The 25018-nt window shown below is 45.8% G+C and overlaps 1 long non-coding RNA gene across 2 annotated transcripts; it reads right to left on the bottom strand.

The window, feature by feature from the left end:
- Positions 1-4479: 4479 nt before the first annotated feature.
- Positions 4480-15284, bottom strand: LOC140471547 (uncharacterized). Of its 2 annotated transcripts, none has more exons than XR_011957085.1 (4): positions 15185-15283; positions 12671-12770; positions 9046-9150; positions 4480-5301 (listed from the first exon to the last, which is right to left on the bottom strand). It is a non-coding gene; the product is annotated as an uncharacterized lncRNA (long non-coding RNA). The 2 variants fall into 2 exon arrangements; XR_011957086.1 differs by lacking the exon at positions 4480-5301 and adding an exon at positions 5849-6881 and having other exon boundaries at positions 15185-15284.
- Positions 15285-25018: the final 9734 nt, after the last annotated feature.

Here is a 25018-nt window from a genome sequence, read left to right as displayed (position 1 = left end):
GAGACTCAGGCAGGGACAGGTGGGAGACAGTATTGCCTGGTGGCTTGGGCATGTTTACTAAACAGCCTCTTCAAAGCCGCTGTTACCAAACTCTGAACCCGATCCTCTTGGTCCAGAGGAAAGGACACTACCACCATTTCATAGTGGGTTGGTGGAAATAAAGGAAGATTTGCTCAACCTCACTCACATGGAAACTCCATGAGCTCCTCGTACTTACTGTCTACGGTGGGGATGGAGGAGACAGAGCAGGTGGGAGGGGGTAGGGATATAGGGACTGCCTTTCAAAAGGAACTCACCTGTGTTGGTGTTATTAACAAGACTCAATACACAGTCACAAACACAAAGCTGGTGTACGTGAACGTTATCCAGAATATTAACTCCTATAACTGGGCGACACAGACCCCAATGTACAGAGTTAAGTCCTGGATATCAATAAAAGCCTTGTGCGTGGGAAATCATGTCTCATGAACTGGACTGAGTTTACTGAAGAAGTAACAAAGCGGATTGATGAGGGCAGAGCGGTGAACATGATCTTCATGGACTTCAGTAAGGCATTCGACAAGGTTCCTCATGGGAGATTGGTTCGTAAGGTTAGATCTCATGGAATACTGGGAGAACTAGCCATTTGAATATAGAACTGGTTCAAAGGTCGAAGACAGAGTGTGGTGGTGGAGTGATGATTTTCAGGCTGGAGGCCTGTGACCAATGGAATGTCACAAAGATCGGTGCTGAATCCACTCCTGTTTGCCATTTATATCAATGTGAACATAAGAGGGATTGTTAGCATGTTTGCAGATGACACCAAAATTGGCAGTGCAGTGGACAGTGAAAAAGATTATCTCAGGGTACAATGGGATCTGGATCAGATGGGCGAATGGGCTGAGGCGTTCAGTTTACAAAAATGTGAGAAGCTGCATTTTAGGAAAGCAAACCTTAGCAGGACTTTTGCAGTTAATAGTAAGTTCCTGGGGTGTGTTGCGAAACAAAGAGACCTTGGAGTGCAGGTTCATAGTTCCTCGAAAGTAGAGTCACAGATGGATAGGTTAGTGAAGAAGGCAGTTGGTATGCTTTCCTTTATTGGTCAGAGAATGTAGTATAGGTATCGGGATGTCATATTGTGGCTGTACAGGACATTGATTAGGCAACTTTTGAAATATTCCAGCAATTCTGGTCTCCTTCTTATCGGAAGGATGTTCTCAAACTTGAAAGGGGTCAGAAAAGAATTACAAGGATGTTGCCAGCGTTGGATAGGCTGTTTTCCCTGCAGCATCGGAGGCTGAGGGGTGACCTGATAGAGATTTATAAAAACAGCCGGTCATGGGTAGGGCAAATAGACAAGGTCCTTTCCCTGTGGCTGGGGTATACAGAACTAGGGAAGAGGGAGGGGAGAGTAGGCAGAGAGCGTGGGCTGAGGGTGGGGGGAAAGAGACGATGTGGGGATTGAGAGTGTCGCACAGGTGAGGACAGAGATGGGGGCAGGGGAGGACAGGCAGAGGCAGGGGAGAATCAGAGAACGGGGAGTGGAACAGAGGGGGAGGGAAACAGAGAGGGGGGAACAGAGAGTTATTTTATAGATCTACAACTCAACCCTGTTCCTGTTTTTTCCTCCTCACTTTCAATCCCTCTGAAGAGCTCAGAACTTCATAGCTCCTGGCAAGTCAAGTTTCAGGGAGACTGGGTGCAGAAGACTGCATTTGGGACGCTGACCTTTATTGGTCTGTGCACTCATTAATAAAGGGACCTGAGTTCGATTCCACTCTGTGTTGTGTTTGCACATTCTCCCTCTGTGTGTTTGCATGGGCATCCTCTGGGCGCTCTGGTTTCCTCAAAAAATCCAAAGACGTGCAGGTTAGGTGGATTAACTGGGGGTAATGCTGGGTTACATGGTTCAGGTGGGATGGTATTCCGATGGTTGGTAAGGTCTCATGGGCTGAATGGGCTGCTTCCACACTGTATGGATTCTCTCACTGAGTATAAGAGTTAGGAGGTCACGTTGTGGCTGTACAGGGCATTGGTGAGGCCAGTTTTAGAATACTAAATTCAATTCTAGTCTCCCCGATTTCAGGAAGATAGGACTCAGCGCCATAATAACAAGTTCCTGGGAAGTGTTGACGAACAAATACACTGTGCAGAGTGGTTTGATAGTGCCTTGAAAGTGGGGCTGAATGTAGACAGGTCGGTGAAGGTGGTGTTTGATTAGATTAGATTAGATTAGATTACTTACAGTGTGGAAACAGGCCCATCGGCCCAACAAGTCCACACCGCCCCGCCGAAGCGCAACCAACCCATACCCCTACATCTACCCCTAACCTAACACTACGGGCAATTTAGCATGGCCAATTCACCTGACCTGCACATCTTTGGACTGTGGGAGGAAACCGGAGCACCCGGAGGAAACACACGCAGACACGGGGAGAATGTACAAACTCCACACAGTCAGTGGTATGCTAGCTGTTATTGGGCAGTGCATTGAGTATAGGAGTTGGGAGATCATGGTTCGGTTGTAGAGTTTATAGGCTCAGCCACTTTTGGAATGCCCAGACTGCTTTACATTCTAATATCCCTGCTGTAGGAAAGATGTTGGGAAACCTGAAAAAGTCCAGAAAAGATTTACAAGGGTGCTGCCAGTATTGAAACATGTGACCCATAAGGAGGGGCTGGGGACATTTTGCCTGGAGTAGTGGACACTGTGGGATGGCATTATACAACGTCTTCAAAACTGCAAGGTTTCCTGCAACTGTCACCATTTCAGATACTGCCAGGCCTGCTGAGGATCTCCAGCAATTTTTTTTTGTTTTTATTTCAGATTTCCAAGATTTTGCTGAGGCACTTAGAGTCATAGACATTTAAAAGGCTTCATATTTTGTTGACGCTCACCCCTGGGATGGCAGGACTGATGGATGAAGAGGACTCAATCCTCGTTTAATTCTCCTTTCCTTTGTCTTTCTGAGCTGTTGCCTGCATCACGAATACTCTATCTCCCGTTCCCTGACCTGAATCTGGCCCATCTAAGCCACTCTTTAGCTCCCAATCCCCTGCCAGACTCGTTACAATCTCACCAATGGAACTGGCAATCACCCAACCAAGAGATTTCTCCCAGCCCTGCCCAGGGGTAACCAATCAGGCTGGTACAAGTCTCACCTAGCCCAGAAACGGTCGCAGTGCCTGGAAAATCTAAACCCTTCTCTGGTACACCATTTCTCCAGCCACACATTCAGCTGATCTATCCTCTTGTTCCTGCTCTCACTAGCACATGGCACTGGGTGTAAGTCTGACATTATTACTTTTCATTTTAATATATCTCTGATTTTCCTTTATACATATTTCAGGCCCTCATCCCTTTGTTTCGCGATGTTGTTGGTATCTGTGTGTTCCACAACCATTGGTTATTTACCCTCCAGCTGCAGAACTCACTGTAGCCACTCCATGCTATTACAGATACCAGCACCAGGGAGGTAACATGCCATCCTTGATTCATGCCTGTGGCCACAGAAATACCTGCCCTTACTCTAACCATTGATCCCATGTCACTATAGCCCTGCAACTGTCATTCCTCCTGTTCGGTGCAGCAGAGCTATCTGTGGTGTCATGACCCTGGCTGTTGCTGATTTCCCCGAGAGACCACCCCACCCATTCACCCCCAACAGAATTCCAACCGGTATACAGTATCTGTTTGAGAAGGGGATGATCAATGGGGACTCCTGCATTCCCTTGCTGAGCCTTTAACTTGATGTGATGGTCACCCATTCCCTTTGTGCCTGTGTAACCCTCACCTGCAGTGTGACAAACTCACTAAACGTGCTGTCCATAATATTCTCAGTGTCATAGACGGTCCACAGTGAGTCCACTCACAGCTCCAGGTCTGAAAAGCAGTTTCCCAGTAGCGCAGATGGACACACTTCCTACATACATAGCCGTCAGGGACACTAGAAGCTTCCCTTATTTCCCACATTGTACAAGAGGAGCCCGCCACGGGTCTGAGGGTTCCTGTCTCAATGTCTCTCTAGATTCAGCTAGTTACTCCCATTAAGAGAATTTAAAAGAGCTTTCAACCTTCCTTCACTTCAAACATGTCCATTGTAATCAATAGCCCCAATCTTTACTTAAACTGATATATTATACTTTAAAAACTGTTAACAAATACTCCACAGTGTCGCTTACAAATTGGCTGTTCCCATTGGGACCATGCGAAATTCTGTATGGCCTGAACTAAAACTGAGTTTCAGCTTCACCTTCTCCCTGTCTCATCTCCCTTTGTTTTCACCCAACTCCAAAACATTCTCATTGAGCCAAGCAGCACTCAGCGTCAACATGGCCTTCAGCAATTTCTGGATGAACAGACAATTGTCAGAATCTGTAAAATTCCATCTGAAAAGTTACTGGAATTTGAGTCCATAAGAAATTTTAATGGGAAATTTACAGGGAATTGAAAGTAAGGAATTCACAGGGGAAAGTCATGAAGTGGTTGACTGGGTCTAAACATGACAGTTCCTGCAAAGAGGCGAGGTGTAGTTTGGATAAATCTATGTTCCCTCTCAGACCAATATCTCCTTCCTGGGCTGCACGGCCCAGAACAGAGCACATACCCCAAGGGTGATCCAACCATGAATTTGTACATGTTTCTGCTATTTGCTTTACAAAAATATGAGAGTCTGGAATAGGGTGGTTCTGGAAAAGCACAGCAGTTCAGGCAGCATCCGAGAAGCAGTAAAATCGACGTTTCGGGCAAAAGCCCTTCATCGGGAATAGAGACAGGGTGCCTGCAGCGTGGAGAGATAAATGAGAGGAGGGTGGGGGTGGGGAGAACGTAGGAAAGAGTACAATAGGTGAGTGGGGTGATGATGAAGGTGATGGGTCAGAGAGGAGGGTGGAATGGATAGGTGGAAAGGAAGATAGGCAGGTAGGACAAGTCATGGGGACAATACTGAGCTGGAAGTTTGGAACTGGGGTGAGGTGGGGGAAGGGGAAATGAGGAAACTGGTGAAGTCTACGTTGATGCCCTGGGGTTGAAGTGTTCAAAGGCGGAAGATGAGGCGTTCTTCCTCGAGGCGTCGGGTGGTGAGGGAGCGGCAGTGAAGGAGGCCCAGGACCTCCATGTCCTTGCTGAGTGGGAGGGGAGTTGAAATGTTGGGCCACAGGACATTGTTTTTACCTAAAAATATGAGCTACTTTTCAACAGACAGAACAGACAAACCTTTCTCGTTCCACAGTTAAATGCCAATGATATTCAGATCTTGATGACTCCGCTGACTGTAGAAACATGCTTTTGAGATCCCGGTCTCAATTATTCTCAATTAATATCTCATAAAAAACAATTCACAAGACAAAGCTCACAGTCAGTGCAAGATGAAGATTAAAGACAAATATTTCCCTGGTGTGTGTCTGATGTGTAAATGCTCCTCTTCAAATCGCCCCGCCCCCACCCAGGATTAGGACATGTCCATGCGCCTCGCTGTACCTTGCCCCCAATAAAGGTGGTGGCCATAACCCAGGTCCTATCATTGCCTGAGGTTCGCAGACATTTTCCCATTTGCTGCAAACGTGGGAGCAGGAGTTTCTAATTCAGGACTAGCGACCTGTACAGAGTGTAATTAAACCCCTCCCAGTCTAAACTGATACATTTCATTCGGTTTCCGCTGCCACTTCCCGTTTCCCGTTTCCACCTCCTTCACACACCAAGGGTCATTCTGGTACCTGTGACCCTTCCTTAGATCCGATTGTAGGAATTCTAAATTTTCCCAGCTCCCATGTGGAAACAGGGCCATCAGCCAAACAAGCTCACACCCAGCCTCCGATGATTATCCCACCCAAACCCATTCCCCGACCCTATTACTCTACATTTCCCCTGACTAATGCACCTAAACTATGCATCCCAGAACACTCCGGGAAATGTAGCTTGGCCAATTTACCGAACCTGCATATCTTTGGACTGCAGGAGATAGGGGATAAAGAGTAAATAATAGGTTGAGATGGAGTGCAAAGAGAGACAGAAACATTTGGAAATACAAAGGAGTGGAGAATGATCTTGCTGGGAGGGTGCATCGCTGTTAATGGAGGGGACAGGAACCTGTGTCTGGCAGCATCTCAGTGGACGTGGTGGAAATGGTGGCTGATGATCTACGTTCTGCTGCAAAAAAGACCCTGAGCTTCCAGTTGCCTGCTCTTTAACACATAAGACTGTTCCCTGGCCAACATCTCTGTCTCATGCTTACTGCAGTGTTCCAGTGAAACTTGATGCAAGTTGGCAGAACCCTCTAGAACATACCAAATTGCCTCCTCTTTCAAGCATTCACAATTTCCCCTCCCATGTGGTCAACAATGCCCTCCAGTGTATCTCCTCCACTTCCTGCACCTCTACTCTTGTACCCCACACCTCCAACCACAACAAGGATAGAACCCCCCAGTCCTCACCTTCCACCCAGATACAATACATCATCCTCTGCCAGTTCCACCACCTACAATCAGACCGCATCATCAGAGATATATTTCCCTTCCCACCCATTTCAGCATTCCACAAAGACCATTTCCTCTGCGACAATCCACCCTCCACTCCCAGCACCTTTGACAGCCAGTTCAAGAGGTGTAAAACCTATGCCCACACCTTCCCCTCACGTCAATCATGGCACCAAAGGATCCTCCCACATCCAGCAGAGATTTCCCTGCACGTCCAGACACCTCACCTATTTTATCCTTTGCTCTCGATGTTGTCTCCTCTACATTGGGGAGTCAGGACGCCACCTTGATTCAGAGAACATTTCTGGAACACATGCACCAAACAACTCCACCACCCTGTGGCCGACCACTTCAACGCCCTCTCCCACTCCACCAAGGAGATGCAGGTTCTGGGCTGCCTCCATTGCCAAATCCCAGCCGCTCGACGCCTGGAAGAATAACACCTTATCTTCCATCTTGGGACCCTTCAACCACATGGCATTAAGGTTTGCTCATCTCCCCTCCCCCCCACCTTCTCTCAGATCCAACCCTCCAACTCGACACTGGCCTCTTGAACTGTCCCACCTGTCCATCTTCCTTCCCAATTATCCACTCCAACCTTTCCCCATTACCTCCCATCTACATCTACCTATTGCCTTCCGAGTTCCCATCCCACCAACCCCACACACCCCTCTTCTTTACCTTTCAGCCCTCTTACCTTTGGAGAGCTGATGAGTGAAGCAGCCTCCTTTCTGCATTAACAATTCTGTGAACATTTTATTCTGAGCCCTCTAAGGGAATATCAGGGCAGGGTTTGTAAAGAGGTCAGATTGAATGAGGGTCTCAGTGAACAAAAGTGAGACACAGATACAGAGAGGTTTTGGGATGGATTGAAACAAATGTTATCAATTTGCACGGTTGCCAACATTACAGAAGTTACAAAGGGGAGTGATCAAGAGAGTGGAACTGGAGCAGCAAATAAATCTTAAACATTTATGCAGCTAAAGGTGATGCTGGGTAAAGATATCACAGTTAGTACTTATTTCATTCCAGACACACCAGCCAGGGCACACATCCTTGCTGTGTCTACCATATTGATCTCTTTAAGATTTTTGTTCATTTGAAGTGTTTCATGTTTAGATAGTCCAGAGAAGACAGCTTCATTCTCCTCAATCTCTCCTGCCAAGGCAATGCTGCTGTTAGAATTCAAGTCACTATGGCGTGTTACTGGCTGCTTCAAGGACTGGAACTGGCAATTGAGACTGAAAGGTTACTGTATAAAATATCTCCAATTGTATTGCCAGATTGCCAGACATGAGGGGTTTAAGAAAAAGAACTTAAATGATGGGCACTGAGTGTCAGAGTGCCTACTGTTGTGGGGACATTCTGTTCAGATACAATCTATTGGTAATTATTAGAATTGACTTATCCTGGCTCCAGAGAAGTGGGCAGAGCATTATAACGGTCATCGAATTTAGTAACAAATTTCCCATGGGTTACAAATCGTAAATGACAGAGTAGGCATGAGTTCTGCTGGTAAAGTGTATAAATTTATTCAAAATGGCTCCAATTTACTTTCAGAAACAAATGAGAGCAAAACACATTCCTGAGGTCTTTGCATTCGTCTAAATTTAGACATTCGGGAGGGCTGAAGGGAGAGCTGGTGTTGGCATTTGTAGTAATGATAGGGAAAAACTTGTTTCACAGACAGAGAGAGTTCACAGATGGAAAACTCAGCTTTAACATCACATCAACTGCAGAGTCGTCCAATTCTGCAGGTCCTGATCCTTATCAGTAATATAAAAAGGGGAAAGCAGCATTCCTAGCTCAGAGAAATCATTCCCATGTTCGGCAGCTGGTCGAATATTTAACCGGTCATGTGATCTGGGAAGACACCAATGTAACGGGACCAGGGCGAAGCTGTGTAAATGTGAAGAAATTTACTTACCCCTCCCAGTGGGACACTCACTGACACAGTCACACTGGGAGAGGCTGTTCACCTGCCTCACGTATGGGAAGGGATTTACTCGATCTTACAATCTGCTGAGGCACCAGAGCGGGCACAATGGATTTAGATCCTTCACCTGCTCCATGTGTGGGAAAGGATTCCCTCAGTCCTCTGATCTGCTGAAACACCAGCGAGCTCACTCTGGAGAATGACCATTCACTTGCTCCCAATGTGGGGAGAGATTCACTCAAATGCACCACCTGCTGAGACCCCAGTGAGCCCACACAGGGGAGAGGCCATTCAGATGGTCAGGGTGTGAGAAGGGATTCAGTGATTCATCCTGACTCCCTGAGACCCCAGTGAGCCCACACAGGGGAGAGGCCAATCAGATGGTCAGGGTGTGAGAGGGGATTCAGTGATTCATCCTGACTCCCTGAGACACCAGCGGGTTCACACTGGGTAGGAGCTGTTTCCCTCTCTGTGTGACAAGGGATTTGCTGAGACTCAACACGACTGAGACACCAGTGAGTGCACACAGGGAAGTGGTCATCCCCCTGCTCCGTGTGGTGTAGAGTTCACACATCACTGCAGGACTCTGATTCTGCAGTTACTGTCCATCAGAGTCAGGAGTGGAACTTGTAGAAGAAGGTGGTTAGCACACTTACCTTCATTGCTCAGACCACTGAGTACCGGAGTTGGGAATTTAGGTTGAGGCTGTACAGGATGTTGGGGAGGCCTCTTCTGGAATACTGTGTCCAGTTCTGGTTGTGCTGTTATAGGAAGGATATTATTAAATTGGAGCGGATTCAGAAGAGACTAACCGGGATGTTGCCATGAATGGAGGGATTGTGTCACAAGGAGAAACTGGATAGGCTGGGATGCTTTTTCACTAGAGCGTAGGAGGTTGATGGATGAACTTAGAGATTTATAAAACCATGAAGCGTGTAGACAAGGTGAATGGCCGGGGGTGGGGTGGGGGGGGGGGGGAGTTTTTCAAGACCTGGGTGCATACAATTTGAAAATAGATGAGAAAGGTTTAAAAAGTAAATTGGGGATTTGTTTTTACTTTTACATGTGTGAAGTGAACTCCCAGAAAAAGAGGCAGCTGTGAATACAATTACAATGTTTAAAAGACATTTAGACAAGTACATAAATAGGAAATGTTTGGATGAATGTGGACCAAGCGGAGGGAGAGGCGATTAGATTAGTTGGGAATTATGGTCGACACGGAATGGTTTAACCACAGGGTCTGTCTCTGTTCTGTATCACTTTATGACTTTAACTCTCACTATCTTTGTGAATTCCTCCATGCTCACAACTCCCCAGATCACTGTCATCTCATCCAGGCTAAACTCTTCCTTATCTCTAGAAATCCTCTCTAGCCTCAGAACCATCGCTATCTCTGGTATCACAAACATCTCAATCTCTGTAACATCCTCCAATCTCCTCCCATCTCATCACCCTCACGATCTCTAATCTTGACAACCTCCACAAATCTGTCCTTCTCCACATTAAATACTGATGCCACACGTTTAGTATCCCCCCAACAACCCCATCTCCTGCGTCTTCACACATAGGCTGCCTTGCTGATCTTTGAGGTGGCCTATTCTCTCTCTAGTGACCCATTTGCTCTTAATGTATTTCTAAAAACCCTTTCCCTATTCGCCAAAGCGGTCTCCTGTCCCCTTTTTGCCTTACCGATTTAACTCTTAAGTATATTCCACTTGCCTTTATACTCAAAGGATGTTTGTGATTTTTGGATTGGAATAAATGCGAAATATTACATCTTGATAAAACAAACGAAGGCTGGACTTACACTGATTAAAAGTTGGGCCTCGGATAGTGATATGGAACAAAGAGACCGAGGGGTTCAGATCTTTGAACTATGTGTCACATGCAGACAGGGTGGTTCAGAAGCAGTTTAGCACATTTGCCTTCATTGCTCAGATCTTTGAATATAGGAGTTAGGACGTTATGTTGAGGTTGTACAGGATGTTGGGGAGGCCTCTTCTGGAATACTGTGTCTAGTTCTGGTTGTGCTGTTATAGGAAGGATGTTATTAAATTGGAGCAGGTTCAGAATAGATTTACCAGGATGGTGATGGGAATGGATGGTTTGAGTTATAAGCAGAGTCTGGATAGGCTGGGTCCTTTTTCACTGGAGCACAGGAGGCTGAGGGGTGACCTTATTAGAGGTTTATAAAATCTTGAAGAGTTTCGGTAATGCGAACAGCAGGTGCCCTTTCCAGGAGGGGGCACGATTCAAGATTGGGGACATACGTTTCTCACGTTAAAAAGTAAAGCTTAAAAAAGAAGTTCCGGATTTTATTTTTTGTTTCTGCACTGAGAGTGGTTCACATGTGGAATAAACTTGCAGAGGACATGGTAGATGTGAATGCAATTACAATTTCAGGGTGGCACAGTGGCTCAACGGTTAGCACTGATAACTCTCAGCGCCAGGGACACAGGCTCAATTCCTGTATTGGGTGACTGTCCATGTGGAGTTTGCATATTCTTCTCCATGACAGCGTGGGTTCCTCCAGGTGCTCCCGTTTCCTCCCACAATCCACAGATGTACGGGGAGGTGAACTGGCCGTGCTCAATTGCCCATAGTGTTCAGGGATGATTGGGTTGAGTGAATTAGTCAGGTGTAAATATAGAGCAAAAGGGTAGGGGAATGGAATTCTAATAGGAAAAAAAAAACATTTGGACCCGTATATCAATAGGGAATGCTCGGATGGACTTGGACCAAGTGGAGGCAGGTGTGATTAGTTCAGTTCGAATTTATGGTCGACACGGACTGGTTGGACCACAGGGTCTGTGTCGATGCTGTGTAACTTTATGACTCGTTATCTCTATAAATTCCTCTATGTTTGGAACTCTGCCTATCAGTGCCACCTCATCCAGCCTTTCAAATCCTCCTCATCTCTATAATTCCACTCCAGCCTCAATATCCAAAAACCTCTATCACAAAATATCTCTATCTCTGTAACATCCTCCATCCTCACAATCCTTTCCAACTTGCAACTCATCCAGCTTCATTATCCTCCCCATGTCTAATCCCCTCCAGTCTCTCAAAGCTCTGCTATATGTGCCTTTCGTTATTTCCAGCTTTCAGGATGCCCAATGTTTATTTCTACTTGATAATGGCCCTTTACAATTCCTGCGCTGAGCTTCTGAATTTCCTCTTAAACCTCTGCGTCTCACTTTCCTCCCCAGAAAATCGACCAATCACATGTCATCTATTCTAGTATTACCTTTTCTGACCTGATGTCCAAAGGAGCCTGTCATATTCTTATAATAAACATCTCAGCGGTAAACAGAACAGAAAAACGCTCTGGTGGTCCATCGAGTCTGTGAGAAAGAAAACTACCACCGAACTATCCTCATCTATTTTCCAGTACTTGTGGAAAAGTCTCATCTATCATGGCATAGCAAGTGCACACTAAATACATCTCAAATGTTTTGGGGATTTGTGTCTCCCACCCTCACAGACAGTGAGGTTTAGTGCAACTGTTGCTCAATGATGACATCACCCACAGGAACACAGAGCAGCTGGGTCTGTGCAAACCAGAGATCGCCCACACATTGGAAAGGATGGCAGGGTCCCTGAGAGGGGGCACAGGAGAGTTACCAGGATGGTTCAAGGAATGGGGGATTTTAGTTGCAGGGACATGGGTGTTGTTCATACATATCAAGAATATCCATCTTTAATAGATGGACTCTCATTCTCAACCTCTCCCCTTGCTTGGGCTGTGGTAACCTTCAGGTTAAACCACCACCAGACATCTCTCCCTAATAAGAGAGCAGCCCTATGGTCTGGTAGGACAATACTGACTTTACCTTTTAGACAGTGATGCCACTGTGCATCGGGGGTGGAGAGAGGGAATGCTGAAGGTGGTGGATGGGGCACCACTCAGGCACAGTGCTTTGTCCTGGAGGATGTTCGCTTTCTTTAATACTGTTGAGGGCTGCACTGATGCAGGCAAGTGGAGAATGTTCCAACACGATCCTGATGTGTGCCTTACAGAGAGCAAACAAACACTGGGGAATCAGGGGTTTGTGGAAACTGAGATTGTTCTCCTTGTAGCAAAGGAAATTGAGGGGAGCTGAGAGGCAAGTGCTTACAAAACATATACATCAGGATGTTAAACCTTACACTCATCAATTCATCATAAATGGATTACTGGACACATATTGAAGATTTCGGGGAGATCGATTGACAGGGTGTTTTGATTCAAAGGAGAATTTTTATGCAGAAAATGGAATTGAGCTGGAACAAAATACTCACACACAGTGCAAATATCCAGGTCCTGATGAATGGAGTAATTCAATCAGAGTTTGGCGTTACAATTACTGAGATTCCTATCTGAATATCCACCTGTAGTATCCTGTAATACAAGTTTATAAAATCTGTCACTGTCAGGTCAGGTTAGAAACTCACACCATCCCCTCCTCCTGGGCCAGGATGACTGTACACATCACCCCTTGTGGAGACCAGCAGTCAGTTCAGGGGGAAATCTGTGTGGGTTTCTATGAGTTTCCACCTTGGGACTTCATGTGACTGAACAGGGCAGATCTTTGACACATGGAAGAGAATGTTCCAAGAGTCAGTGAGATACGGACAGCAGGATTTTCTTCCTTTTCTTTCCTTCCGTGCTGCCGCTGTGCCTCATCAATAAGACATGGGGGGTGAAAGTCTCATGCAGCTTGATGGGCAAGTTCTGACCAATGGGCAGCAAGATCCTCCCAATCATTCCAAAGAGTCTCTCTGAAAAGACAGCAACTCAGCATGCTTCACACTGCCCGGTGCTCCCTGGAAAGGTTGAGAAGAATGAGGGGGGAATCTCCGAGAAAATTCAGACCAGTTTACTTCCAAAAGGATTATAAACTGTTTACAGAGAGGGATTCGTTGGAGACGTGGACACCAAGTTGGCAAATGGAGCATAACTTGGGATAATGTGAAGTTGTTCATTTTGGAGGAGTTAATAAAAGAACAATGGACTATTTAAATGGTAGAAACTGTAGAAAACTGCAACACAAAAGAGACCAGGAGGTAATCGTGCAGGAAACACAGAAAGCCAGCACACAGTTACAACAGGTCATCAGGAAGGGAGATGAAACGTTGTTCCTTGTTTGAAGGGATTTGCAGTATAAGAGTTTGGAGTATATACCTGAGAGCAACTTTATAAAGTGAGACTACATATGGAGTAATGAGAGACGTTTTGGACCCTTTATATAAGGAAAGACATCACTTCATCGGAGGCATTTAGAGAAGATTGACTGGGATGATCCCTGGTTTGCAGGGACTGTCTTTTACGAAAAGGCTGAAGAAGTTGGGACTCGACTCATTGGATTTGGGGGAGAATGAGAGGGGATCTTATTGAAACACATTGGCTTATTAAGGGGTATGACAGTGTAAATACTGAGAGGATGTGTCCCATCATGAGGGAACCTGGAACCAGACTCTGGGTCAGTTGCAGAATCAAGGGTTCTGTTTTAGATTTGTCAACTTTAATGCAACACAGACATGGGTAAGGGGTTTCAATAGCAATGGAGCTGGGGTGAGGTGGAGAAAAGCAACATTTTAGAGATTGGAGTTCCTGGTGTTTGCGATTGTGTAGATGTCTGATCAGAAGGTCACCTTGGGGTCAGAATATGAGAGTAATATTGTGAAGAGTGTAGTTCTGCCTCAGGCATTTCCCAGTGAGAGGGAGGGGCTCAGCAGTAAGGGAAATGAATTTGTAATAGCAACTGAAGGCAATGGGTTTAACCATTGCAGTGTTTCATTGGAGAAAATTGCAGCCAATCGAGTTGTAGGCGTGTGGTAAGCAGTTTGATGAATGAGTGACAGTGGAGCAATGGAGAGGGATGATCGGGAGAGAGAGCTGGGCATTGTCAGTGTACATGGGAAACCAATACGATGTCACCTCCTGGCAGTATGTAGGTGAGATACAGGAGGGGACAAAGATAGATCCTGGATGGACACCACATATGAGGAATCCAGAAAGGAAAGGGAGTATGGAGATGGAGCAGGATTTTCCAACAACCTTGAGGTCAAATATTAGTTCTTAGCAGAATTGGAGAGAAGGACGTAACCAGAAAGGACAGACAGGACAGGGAACAATATTTGTGAATGGGTGAGGGGGAGTGACTCCAAAACTGCTATTCCTACATCAGTGACATCACCCAACTCCACCCTAGTCTCAGCTCATTTACTGAAATATTTGTCCATCCCTGTGTTATCTCCAGACTTCGTTATCTAAACACAGACCTGGCCAGCCTCCCACATTCAACTTACATATAAGCTCAAGAATATCTAAAACCCTACTGCCCAAGTGCTCACTTGTACCAAAACTTGTTGATCCATCAAAAGGCTCCTATTTACAAGCAACAATTTAAAATTCTCTCGCTTGATGTAATTCCTGGCTGTGAACATCCCTGTCTCCCTGCACCACACAACCTGTGAGACCTCGACAACTCATTTTCTTTCAGACTCCCAAAGATGTGTTTATTCATTGCTTCACCGGTCTGGCTGTTTTGACAGTTGCCAAGGCAACACAGTCTGGAATTCGCACCCTGACCCTCTCAGACTTGCTTTCCTCCTTTAAGGTATTCCTGAAAACCTGCTTATTTGGCAATACTTTTGATCACCTGACCTAATATCCCCATCTGTGGCCTTATGTCAGAAATTCTCAATTTCTGTGAAATTATAAAAATGATAAAAATACAAACTGTTGTTAATTTGCACACACATTGTCAACTCTTCACTGTCGCTGAGTGAATAATCTGTAACATCTCTTACCCAAGAACATTGTGGGAGCACCTTCACCACACCAACTGCAGCTGTACAAGGTAGTCAAACATCACCCTCTCCACAGGCAATGGGACTCTTGTTTTCCGATGTGCACTAAGTTCTGTAAAACGTCTCAGCCCGTTCCATTAAAATTTCCTTCTCTTCCTGGTCAATATGTCTTTCCTTAACCATGCCCTGCACCTTCACACATTTCTAATGCCTTGGTCACAACATCACAGTGCTGCCAGTGAAGGTTATCACGTGGTATCACTTTATTCCTGATGAAGGGCTTTTGCCCGAAACGCCGATTTCGCTGCTCCTTGGATGCTGCCTGAACTGCTGTGCTCTTCCAGCACCACGAATCCAGAAGCTTATCACGTGGTTGAGTGTAGCCACGCCTCTCATTCACTCAGACCAACCGGCACTACCTTGCCTTCCAGCCCCGTCCCCATCCTCTTATTGGTCCTGCACTGAGATCAATCACCAGAGGCCCTTTGTGGGCTGGAGCATGCTCAGTGCTTCCTGCTTTTGCTGCTGTTCATCAGGTATAAGAGAGAGTGTTCATTCCTGTTTCTCCTCATGTCGGACATTAACAACAACGACCTTCATTGTATGGAGCCTTTCACACTGACAATTCTCCTAAAGTGCTTCACGAATGCTGGAAATATTGATTAAAGAGAACAACTTTAAGATACATCTTTGAGGAGTACAGAGGGGGTTGGGAAGGTCATTTAAGAGGTTTTTAGATCAGACAAACCATCTAAAGAGCAACTCACCCAGACCCATTCCCCTACATCTAACACTACGGGCAATTTAGCATGGCCAATTCACCTCACCTGTACATTTTAGGACTGTGGAGGAAACCGGAGCACCCGGAGGTAACCCACGCAGACACTGGCAGAATGTGCAAACTCCACACAGACAGTTGCCTGAGTCAGGAATTGAACCCGGGTCTCTGGCACTGTGAGGCAGCAGGGCTAACCACTATGCCACCGTGCCACCCATCTGCAACTCTGTCCTCTGCAGCTCCAATCATGGAGTGATGTCTGTGGAGAACAGCTTACAACGGAGACAGTTAGTGGCTCACCATAGTTTAACAACCCCATGTCCTAGCCCCCCCAACCCCACACCCCAGTCCTTGTTCTCACAGCCTGTCATTACACATTACCTATGGTTAGCCACTAACAGTTTCCATTAATAGCTAGTAGCCCTCCCCCAGCCAGAACGTTATCCACTCCTTTATCCAACCCTTCTTCTCGCTCTATTCCCACCTATCCTTTACTCCTTACACCCTCCCCTACACCCTACCTTCTGCATATAAACCAACATTTTTTCTCTCAGTATCAGTTCTGAGGAAGGGACACTGGGTCTGAAACTTTAACTCTGACATTTCATCACAGAAACTGCCAGATCTGCTGAGCTTTTCCAGAACCTCCTGGTTGTTGTTTCTGATTTACATCTTGCTCAGTTCTTTTGGTTTTAATTTACCGGGAGTTTGTAATTCAGGTCCCACAGCCTCTGTCCCAGTCTCTGCTGTCTCTCCCAACCCCACCCAGTGACACTGCACCTGCACAGCTCATGGACATGTGTTGTCTTGCTGGCCACACCCCTCATTCACTCCCATTGGCTGCAGGACCATACAGACTCTCCTCCCATTGGTCTGGAGCTGCCGTCAATCAGCCGGGCCCCATTGTGATGAGAGCGGAGGGCTAATCCCTCTCTCTGCCCTGGGATGTGCTTCATCATTCACAGTAAATGGGGCAGTATCACAGAGCACAGGGCCTGGGGGCTATTCAGCCCATTGGGGCTGTACTCTCTCCCTCTGGAGATGCTGCACATCTGCCCCAATACCACGTGACAGAGAGGCAAAGAACAGGGAGAGAGTGCAGTTGAACACGTGGCTGCAAGGATGGTGTAGGAGGGAGGGCTTCAGATATTTGGACAATTGGACTGCATTCTGGGGAAGGTGGGACCTGTATAAACAGGACGGGTTGCACCTGAACCAGAAGGGCACCAATATCCTGGGGGGTAGGTTTGCTAGCACTCTTCGGGGGGGTTTAAACTAATTTGGCAGGGGAATGGGATCCGGACTTGTAGTCCAGCAAGTAAGCTAGCTGTGTGTCAGGATGTCCAAGACTGTAGGGAGGCTGTGGAGAAGGTAGCACTGACAGGGACTACTTGCAGACACAGAGATGGGCTCAAGTGCGTATACTTCAATGCAAGGAGTATCAGAAATAAGGTGGGTGAACTTAAGGCATGGATCGGTACCTGGGGCTACGATGTTGTGGCCATCACGGAAACATGGATAGATGAGGGACAGGAATGGCTGTTGGAGGTTCCTGGTTACAGATGTTTCAGTAAGATTAGGGAGGGTGGTAAAAAAGGAGGGGGGGTGGCATTGCTAATTAGAAATGGTATAACGGCTGCAGAAAGGAAGTTTGAGGGGGATCTGCCTCTGGAGGTAGTATGGGCTGAAGTCAGAAATAGGAAAGGTGCAGTCACCTTGTTGGGTGTTTATTATAGGCCCCCCAATAGCAGCAGAGATGTGGAGAAACAGATTGGGAAACAGATTTTGGAAAGGTGCAGAAGCCACAGGGTCGTAGTCATGGGCGACTTCAACTTCCCAAATATTGATTGGAAGCTCTTTAGATCAAGTAGATTGGATGGGGCGGTGTTTGTGCAGTGTGTCCAGGAAGCTTTTCTAACGCAGTATGTAGATTGTCCAACCAGAGGTGAGGCCATATTGGATTTGGTACTCGGTAATGAACCGGGACAAGTGGTGGGCTTGTTAGTGGGTGAACATTTTGGTGATGGTGACCACAATTCTGTGACTTTCACCTTGGTTATGGAGAGAGATAGGTGCACACAACAAGGAAGTTTTTACAATTGGGGGAAGGGAAATTACGATGCTGTAAGACAGGATTTGAGGAGCATACGTTGGGAGAATAGGCTGTCAGGGAAGGATGTGGTGGAAATGTGGAACTTTTTCAAGGAGCAGATACGACGTGTCCTTGATATGTATGTACCGATCAGGCAGGAAAGAAATGGTCGTGTGAGGGAGCCTTGGTTGACGAGGGAGGTTGAATGTCTAGTAAAGAGGAAGAAGGAGGCTTACATAAGGTTGAGGAAACAAGGTTCAGACAGAGCAGTGGAGGGATACAGGATAGCCAGACGGGACCTGAAGAAAGGGATTAGGAGAGCTAAGAGAGGGCATGAAAAATCCCTGGCGGATAGGATCAAGGATAACCCCAAGGCATTCTATGCGTATGTGAGAAACCTGAGAATGACGAGAACGAGGGTAGGTCCGATCAAGGACAGTGGTGGGAGACTGTGTATTGAGTCGGAAGAGATAGGAGAGGTCTTGAACAAGTACTTCTCTTCAGTATTTACGAACGAGAGGGACCGTATTGTTGAAGAGGAGAGTGTGAAATGGACTGATAAGCTAGAAGAGATACCTGTTAGGAAGGAAGATGTGTTGGACATTTTGAACAACTTGAGGATAGACAAGTCCCCCGGGCCTGACGGGATATATCCTAGGATTATGTGGGAAGCAAGAGAGGAAATTGCAGTACCGTTGGCAATGATCTTCTCGTCTTCACTGGCAACTGGGGTGGTACCAGGGGACTGGAGAGTAGCGAATGTTGTGCCCCTGTTCAAAAAAGGGAACAGGGATAACCCCGGGAATTACAGGCCAGTTAGTCTTACTTCTGTGGTAGGCAAAGTAATGGAAAGGGTACTGAGGGATAGGATTTATGAGTATCTGGAAAGACACTGCTTGATTAGGGACAGCCAGCACGGATTTGTGAAGGGTAGGTCTTGCCTTACAAGTCTTATTGAATTCTTCGAGGAGGTGACCAAGCATGTGGATGAGGGTAGAGCAGTGGATGTAGTGTACATGGATTTTAGTAAGGCATTTGATAAGGTTCCCCATTGTAGGCTTAAGCGGAAAGTCAGGAGGCATGGGATAGAGGGAAATTTGGCCAATTGGATAGAAAACTGGCTAACCGGTCGAAGTCAGAGAGTGGTGGTAGATGGTAAATATTCAGCCTGGAGCCCGGTTACAAGTGGAGTTCCGCAGGGATCAATTCTGTGTCCTCTGCTGTTTGTAATTTTTATTAATGACTTATATGAGGGAGTCGAAGGGTGGGTCAGTAAATTTGCAGATGATACAAAGATAGGTGGAGTTGTGGACAGTGAGGAGGGCTGTTGTCGGCTGCAGAGGGACTTAGATATGATGCAGAGCTGGGCTGAGGAGTGGCAGATGGAGTTCAACCCTGCCAAGTGTGAGGTTGTCCATTTTGGAAGAACAAATAAGAATGCGGAATACAGGGTTAATGGTAGGGTTCTTGGTCAGGTGGAGGAACAGAGGGATCTTGGGGTCTATGTACATAGATGTTTGAAACTTGCCACTCAGGTGGATAGAGTTTGTAAGAAGGCCTATGGAGTGTTATCGTTCATTAGCAGAGGGATTGAATTCAAGAGTTGTGAAGTGATGTTGCAGCTGTACAGGACTTTGGTTAGGCCACACTTGGAGTACTGTGTGCAGTTCTGGTCGCCTCACTTTAAGAAAGATGTGGAAGCTTTGGAGAGGGTGCAGAGAAGATTTACCAGGATGTTGCCTGGAATGGAGAGTAGGTCGTACGAGGATAGGTTGAGAGTTCTCGGCCTTTTCTCATTGGAACGGCGAAGGATGAGGGGTGACTTGATAGAGGTTTATAAGATGATCAGAGGAATAGATAGAGTAGACAGTCAGAAACTTTTTCCCCGGGTACAACAGAGTGTTACAAGGGGACATAAATTTAAGGTGAAGGGTGCAAGGTATAGGGGAGATGTCAGGGGTGGGTTCTTTACCCAGAGAGTGGTGGGGGCATGGAATACGCTGCCCGTGGGAGTGGTAGAGTCAGATTCATTGGCGACCTTTAAGCGGCATTTGGATAGGTACATGGATGGGTGCTTAATCTAGGATAGAAGTTCGGCACAACATCGTGGGCCGGAGGGCCTGTTCTGTGCTGTATTGTTCTATGTTCTATGTTCTATTTGCCCACAGCCCCCCAAATCTTTCCTTAAAAATTAAAATTCCAAGTCTATTTCAGAATACCTGCTGAATCTGTGTCGTTCAGAATGTTCCAGATGCTCAGAACTTACTGAGTACAATAATGTTCACATTTTCGTTTTGTATTATTTGCCAATTACTTGAAAGTAGTTACTAAAAGTTGTGACAGTATTAACAATACCTCTCTCCGCAAATTCAAGACCTTGGAACCAAATCTGCACCTGGTCAAAATCACTGCTTCACCTTCTCAGCTCCAAGGATATTATCTGTGCTGCAGCTTGCTCTCCACAAAAGAGGAACGCATCTTAGTTTATTAACGTCATAGACATATACAGCACAGAAACAGATCTTCGGTCCAATTCATCCATGCCAACTAGGAATCCGAAACTACTGGAGTCCCATTTGCCAGCTGTTGGCCTGCATCCATCACAACCCTTCCTGTTCACGTACCCAATCGGATGCCTTTTAAATGTTGTGATTTTATCAGTCTCCACTACTTCATCTAGCAGCTCATTCCATACACACACCACACTCAGCTTGAAAACGTTGCCCTTAGATTCCTTTTAAATCGTTGCCCTCTCAACCATGTGCTCTAGTTTTGGAGCGACCTAACCTTAGGAAAGAGAACCTTGGCTGCCCACCTTATCCATGCCCCTCGTGATTTTATAAATCTCCATGAAGTCACCTCTCAGTCTTGGACTCTCCAGGGAAATTAACCCCAGCCTATTCGGCCTCTCTCTGTAGCCCAAATCCTTCAAACCTGGCAACGTTTTTGTAAATCTTGTCCGAACCTTTTCACGTTTCACAACATCCTTCCCAGAACAGGGAAAATCAAACTGAAAACAGAATTCGAGAAGTGGCTTAATCAATGTATTTTAAATGTTGTAATTGTACTCTTCCCTTGGGTGCTGGTGGGATTAAAGAAGGGTACAAAGGGAAGCTTTCACGTGGGTTGTGATTATATGTGTAGCTTCCCTTTCTAAAATAAAAATAAAAGAAGCCAATATTTGCTGAGCATAATGGATGTGTCTATCAGATTTAAAGAGGCAATTCCATTATGGAGTGTTAAGGCAAAAAGTGAAGTGCAGGAGTTGGTAGCTTCTTTTACTCGCTGTGGGCTCCGCAGAGAGATTCAGTCAGACCAAGGGTCTCATTTTACCGCTCAGCTGTTTTAGGAAGTCATGGATAGCTTAGACATACAGCACTTTAAATCAAGGGCGTCCCATCCTGAATCCCATGGAGTATTGGAAAGTTAGCATCATACGCTGAAGACCATGTTAACATCGTACTGTCAGTATTGGCCAAATGATTGGGACAAAGGTGTCACATTAAATTGCTTATCATCAAAGATACCCGAAATAAATCTACTCAGTTTACTTCCTTTGAGTTAATGTTCGTACATGAAGTGAAGTCTTTTGAATTGAATTAAATCTAAATTGACAGGACCAAAGTCGGAGATCTCACACTTGGACTATGTATGTGAGGTGAGGGAGAGATTAGATGGAGTAGGTGAGTTAGCGCAACAGCACCTGAAGAGGGCACAGCATTGAATAAAGCAGATAAAAAACTCTGAAACAGCGGAGAGTGAAGCAGGTAGGGATGACGTATTAGTCGTTTAAATAATGCTCAGGATACCAGAAGCCAACTGAATTTGAATATTATTGTTCCGACACCTGGAAAGCAATCAAATTATGAGAATTATTGTACCATGGGGAGGATATAAACCCAGCATTTTGAACACTAGGGGAAGAGCCACTGCCATCCAACAGCAGAGTAACTGCTGCAGAGCAGGAGTGCGAACTGTCCCTCTCAAAAGCACTCTCTATCAAAGATACATATTCATGTCAAACCTACTTGCAGTAAAACAAAACGTGATTTGGGGATCAGCGGCTGGAAGAATGAACACAACGGGGAAGATAGAGACTGTGTGGTCTTGAGATTGCAAGGTTTAATATGTGGGTTGGTAGAATAGCATATTTTTATGGAGTTGGAAACAGATAGTAAGTTGCTAAGAAAAGAGGGTCTTGTATTTTTGAACAGCTGTTGTTTAGTGTTCACTCTTGACGTTAACAAACTAATTTGTGAATGTTTGTTTAAATAGTGGAAGTAGGAGATATGTGTCGCTCATATTTTAACAGATTACGAGGTGAGGCGAGCTTTTCTGGGTGTTTGGTTTGAATTAACAGAGAGGTTCGATTCCACCTTGTAAATGTCCATCCAAGCTAACCCCATTTCCCTGCATTTGGCCCATATCCTTCTCATCCTTTCCCATCCACATATTTACCCAAATGCTTTTTAAATGTTGTTAATGTACCACCCTCAACCTCATCTGCTGGTAGCTCATCCACGTACCAGCCTTCTGTGTAAAGAAGTGGCTCCTCAGATTCCCTTTTATTCCTTCCCCTCTCAACGTAAACTGATCCCCTCTAATCCTCGATTCTCTAAAGTTTGGAAAAGGACTGAGAGCATTCGCCCTATCCATGCCCCTCATGATCCTATGCAGCTCTATAAGGTCCCCCCTCAGTCTGCTACACTCTATTGGAAAGGTCCTAGCTTGTCCAACGTCTCCCTATAACTCAGACCATGGGGTCCTGGCAACATCCATGTTAATTTCTTCTGCACGCTTTCTAATTTCATTAAATGCTCCCTAATACAAAGTGACAAAAACTGAACAGAATGCTCCAAGTGCGGCCTTACCAAAGTTCTGTATAAATGCAGCATAACTTCCCTACTTCCATATTCAATGTACGGCCTGTTGAAAGTCAGTGTGTCAAATGCCTTCGTCACTGCCTTGTCTACCTGTGACTCCACTCTCAGAGAACCTTGCACCTGAACGCCAAGGTCTCTCTGCCCACTACACTCCTTAAGGTCGTCCCATTCACCATGAAACTGCTACCTTGAGTTCAGTTTCCAAAATACACGACATCATGCATCTATATTAAATTCCATTTGCTATTTCTCGGCCCACTTCCATACCTGATTAAATTCCTGCTGCAATTTCTGATAAACTTCCTCACTGATCACACTACCAATTATATTAGTGTCATCTGCAAACTGACTAATCATGCCTTGTACATTCTCAACCAATTCATAGATATTAAACAGCAATGGACCCAGCTCCGGTCTGACAAGCATTCTTCCATTAAACCCCCTGCTTCCTACCATCAAGCCAACTGTGTATTCAATTGGCCAGTTCCCCCAGAATTCCACGTGATAGAACCTTCCAGAACATGTGGAAACATATCAAATGTCTTACTGAAACCCATAGAGACTACGTTTACCGTTCGGCCCTCATCAACCTTCTTGGTCACTTCATCAACAAACTCTAACAAATTTGGGAAGCGTGATCTCCAACTCACAAGTCTATGCTGACTGCTCCAAATATAAGTAATGGGTGTAAGTAATGGGTGCAGTCAATGGTATGCTGTCCTTCATTGTAAGATGATTCAAGTTCGTAAGTAATGCCATCTTCCTGCTGTTGTAGAGCCTTGCTGAGAGAGTGGTTGGGACACTCTCTACAGATTTGATCTCCTTTGTACCGAATGATCTCCTTACCACAGACACGCTTGATGGTATCACGAGGATAGAGTGAAGAAGCTGAGTGTTTAATCAGTAGAGCTTTGAAAGAAGAAGAAATGGTGACGCTAAACACGAGGAGTGGCAGCGATCACTTCTTTCCAAAAGTCACATTGATCGGGTGAGAAATTCCATACTTTACCCAGGATTGATTGGTTTGATTTATTGTCACATGTACCTCAGTACAGGGAAACACTTTATTTTTGAGCAGTGGAGGCAGGTCATAGTAAGCATGGCCAGACAGATCATAGGGTGGAAATAGACTTGGACAGAGTAAGGCATACAGGTTACACTGAATAGGACGTGCACTAGACAAGATCAACACGAACAAGATCAGCATTATTTGAACTTAGAGAGTCCATTCATCAGTCTAACGTGACTTTCCTAATAGTTTATATGCCTAAATTAACTCGCCCCACGTTATTGGGCAGTCGGCGTGTAAACCTGTACTCAACGTCATGTTGCTCACAATCCCCAACAGCAGCCACAATACCTTCCATCTGAAACAGGTAGCCATTCCCACCAGCTTCCGCCCTACATAGAGGACACCAGGCTGTCTTGTCAGAGATTATTATTGCCTTCTTGTGACTTCAAACAAGATGTATGGCTTCCCTCCTCACCACTGGAAAACTACGTTAAAGTCCCACGTGTGTATCATGACTGACGGAGCTACGAGGAACAACGTGGAACAGTCTGTCTGTGCAGCCTCTGCCCCACTTGGTCATCATGTTGGAGCATGAATTAGGAGACAGCGAGGACTGCGGTTGCTGGAGATCAGAGTAGACAGTGGTTTGCTGGAAAAGCACAGCAGGTGAATCGACGTTTCCGGCATAAGGTATTCATCAGGAATCAGTATCAATTACCTCATTCTGCCCCTTTGTAAGTGCATTGAGGTGGGAATGTCCTCCTACCGTTCCTGTGTAAGTGCCTCAAGGGACTGAATGACTTCTTCCTAGTCTGATTGGACAGGGCCAAAGGCCTGACTGGGTTATCCCTGGTTCCTGTTTAACGGCTCGATGTGCCGACAAGTGTGATGATGCTGCAGCTTTAAGAGGTTATTTTGTTCTGGTTTCTTTTAAGCAAGAGATTGAACGATCGTTACAAAGCTGGTTAGTTAAGACCACTTGAGTAACAGCTAGGGAGGCCTTGGGTTTATTTTAATGCAGCCTGAATGAGTGTGATCAGCTCTCACATAATAGGATCTCCGGGTTTTG

Source organism: Chiloscyllium punctatum, unplaced genomic scaffold (genome assembly GCF_047496795.1).
Source record: "Chiloscyllium punctatum isolate Juve2018m unplaced genomic scaffold, sChiPun1.3 scaffold_105, whole genome shotgun sequence".
Taxonomy (NCBI): domain Eukaryota; kingdom Metazoa; phylum Chordata; class Chondrichthyes; order Orectolobiformes; family Hemiscylliidae; genus Chiloscyllium; species Chiloscyllium punctatum.
Note: the sequence above shows the minus strand (reverse complement) of the source record. Positions and strands in the feature narration are given on the sequence as shown.